Consider the following 3893-nt stretch of genomic DNA (forward strand, 5'->3'; position numbering starts at 1 on the left):
CTCTTGCTCAGGCTGGTCTCGAACTCCTGAGCTCAAACAATCCGCCCGCCTCGGCCTCCCAGAGTGCTAGGATTACAGGAGTGAGCCTCCGCGCCCGGCCCCCAAATCATATTTTATAAATGGAATTACACTAGGATCTCTTTCACTTTCATATCTCTTGGAGACATCTTCTTAAATTCTGAGTTAGGAAAAATCACTTGGCAGATATTCAGTTTGATGGCTCTTTTACTTTACTAACAGCCACAAAATACAGAATAACTTGGTCTGTGCATCTGCAGGCGAAGGATGAGACGTGGTTTCCTCTTTAATGCCGTGTTTCACACAGTGCTCTGCACTCTTGCATGGGGTACTTCCTATCCCGGGATTGTTCCGCTTTTCTGGTAAATTCATACTCATGCTTCAAAATTGCTTCAGTATCTTCTTTTCCGCTAATGTTTCTCTAGCCTCCCTTACTCTTTTTTAAAAAAATAATATACTTTAGTGTATAAAAACAATTATACTTTACAATAATCTCTACATTGTAGTTTTGAAATATTATTAGTGTTTATCATGATTAACTGTGGAACTTCTTTTTCCAGCACCAAACTACCATTTTATTTAGGGTGGCACCCTTCAACCTAAGCCTTTAATAGAAATTCTCCCTTTGAGGAAACTATGCTTTGAGATATACTGTTTTATATAACAGGAACACATTTCATATATCATTCCATTCCAAGAATGATAATTTGTTGACAGAGTTAATAATTAGTTAGTTAAATAATGTAAATATTTAACTAGAATAAAAATAATTATAAAATTAAAAATTATAAAAATAATTAATTAGTTAAATAATTAATAATAGAGTAAAGTAAACAAAGCATAAGTGAGATCTAAATTCCCAAGACAAACCTTCAGAAACATGTATTCTTGAAACTGAAGCAAAGACAGCCAGGCTCCAAAGTTGTGTCTCCTTTATAGAACCTAGCCCAGAACCAAACTTATATTTCATTTTCATTGAAAGTATTTTCAAATGAATAAGCAAAATGTATAGTTTTTCTGTTATTGAGGCCTTTAAGATTTTTAGAAAGAGAGAACAAACATGTTAAAATTGCATAAACTGGGAGGGTATTTAGTAAAGTGAGTTTGGTGTCTCCTAATGACCCTGTCAATTCTAAGGATTAGAAGGTACTCTATAGCAATGATCTCCAACCATTTTTATTTGTGCACACTATAAATGAAATTCAAGAATTTTCTTTTACACTTTTTAGTTAAAATTTAACATTTTTCAATTCATGAATTCTAACAATTGAAAAGATATCATATCATGTGTACTCTAAATGTTGATATTTAAAAATAAAAAGTCATATCACTCATTTAATTTTATCCAGTGGGAACTAAATGCCTTTGTAATATTCTGCCCACGCTTTTCTATTACATCTTGTCCCTTCTAAATTTTTTTTAGTACTCTTGTTGCTGAATTCCATCTTAGTGTAATATTTTTATGCTTACAAATTTTGATCACTTACCATAGTCATCCCCTAGCAAAATTATGTATATAATATCTAATTATTTATAAAATATTAATATATTTTCTGTGATTATACATAAAATGGGAAGATACTATAAAATTTGAGGAAACAGTGACATAATCCAAATATAGGATATTTTAAGCGCATATTCTTTCTTCTACTGTTTTGAGAACAGATGGAAGCAAAAACAAGTGGAAAAATGGGGAATAGTTAGGGGGATATTGACGTAAGAGATTTTGGTGATCACATCAATATGGTAACTGTGGGGATGGTGAAAACTGGTCACTTCCTGATTACATTTTGGAATTGTAGGAGTCAAATTTACTGATAGATGAAGGTAAAGAAAGAGAGAAGAAAATACAGAGACATCAATGATCTTTTTTTTAAAAAAAAACCAGGGAGGAACTAGAAGAATGTAATTATTATTTACTACAAAGGGAGCTATATTTAAAACATGTTAAAATGCCACTTACTAATACAAGTGACAGTGTTGTGTAGGAAATTCCATTTGTGTCTGAAATTCAGAGTAGGTTTTCAGCCTAGAGAGATAAAGTTGGGAATCAATAGCATAAAGATTGTGCTTGCAGCCATGCAATTTTATTAGATTACCTGAATAATGAGTAGAGAGAGTGAAGATGAGAAGAAACCATCAAGGAAGACTAAAACAGAGTATGACCAGTAATTAAAGACAAAAACCTGCCCTAAATGTAAAGTATAGCAAATGCTTCTAGAAGAAGGAAATACTTGGCTATGCTGTATAGTATGTGATCAGAACTTATTTTTCTTAAAATTTATTAGAAGAGTAGATCTTATGCTATATTCAGGGGCAGGAGGAAACTTGGTAGGTGATGGATGTATCTATGGTCTTAACAGTGGTGATGGTTTCAGAGGTGTCTGCTTACCCCCTATCTCACTGAGATACATACAAAGATAGCTTTTTATGTGTCAATCATACCTCAATAAAGTGGTTTACTTTTTCTTTTTTTTTTGGAGACAGAGTCTTGCTCTGTTGCCCGGACTAGAGTGCCGTGGCGTCATCATAGCTCACAGCAACCTCAAACTCCTGGGCTCAAGCCATCCTTCTGCCTCAGCCTCCCAAGTAACTGAGACTACAGGCATGCGCCACCATGCCCGGCTAATTTTTTCTGTATATTTTTAGTTATCCAGCTAATTTCTTTCTATTTTTAGTAGAGACAGGGTCTCACTCTTGCTCAGGCTGGTCTCGAACTCCTGACCTCGAGCAATCCACCAGCCTCGGCTTCCCAGAGTGCTAGGATTACAGGCGTGAGCCACCGCGCCCGGCCTTCAATAAAGTGGTTTAGAAACACTAGTGATGAATAAAGTAAGGTAGGGGATGAGAATTAATCATTGGATTTAGTATTGTGTGGGTTACAGTTGACCTTGACAAGAGAGGTGTGGTGGTGCAGTGACAGTGAAACCCTTATTGGAGTGGGATTAAGAGAATATATGATGGTGCATATTTTGAGATCAGAATTTTTTTTTCAAATATGTTGTCAAAAGGGGAGTAGAGAAACAGGGCAGTAGTCCCTGAAGAGTGATTTTGTGTCAGAAACATATTTTATTTTCCTTCATATGAGAAGTAAGAGCATGTTCATATGATGCTGATAATAACCCAATAAAGACATAGGGAAAATGGTAAGTCAGAAGAGGCTGAGAAGGGAAGCTACTGAAGCAATAGTCCTAATTAGGTGAGAGAATTTATTGCAGAAGTGGAAGATTGTCCTCAACTAGGAACATAGACAATTTAATCACAATAGGAGGAATGAAAGCAGAGTTTAGGAACACAGACATTGAAAGATAGATAGGTATATGGAACTGGTTGCTACAATCTAGTCATGTCAAATGTCTTCTTGATTTCTAATACAGAATTAAAATAACAAAGCCCTAGCCAGTAAGGCATTTTTAATTTATTTATGTATGTTACCTTATGCAGATAATTTTTAGGGAGTGTTTACAGGAAAAATATTTTAACTAGATGCACATTTTTGTTGTGTAACTGTATTCTCCCTTAATATCGTCTCAAAATAGTGGTAGGAAAAATGTTATTTATAGAAAAGAAAAAACAATATCCATGGGCAGATTAAAAAATAGTGAAAAATATGATTAATTTCAATGCTACGTATAGGAATTCAGATGTAAGAATATCTTTACAAATCCACACATTACCAGCCATAAACTTGTGATGTGATCAGACTTATAGTGATTCTCTTTAACTCATCCTTGTTTACTATATAATTTGTAGTAAATTTTTTATTTCAATCTAAGGAGTAAAGTTACCCTATTACCCTGGACCTCAAAAAAAATCCGACACCAGTTGGATTTTTTTCCTGAAGTTGTGAACTATTTTATGCAATTCAAGGCTTG

The sequence above is a fragment of the Propithecus coquereli genome, unplaced genomic scaffold, assembly GCF_000956105.1.
Source record: "Propithecus coquereli isolate 6110/MARCELLA unplaced genomic scaffold, Pcoq_1.0 Scaffold260, whole genome shotgun sequence".
Lineage (NCBI taxonomy): Eukaryota > Metazoa > Chordata > Mammalia > Primates > Indriidae > Propithecus > Propithecus coquereli.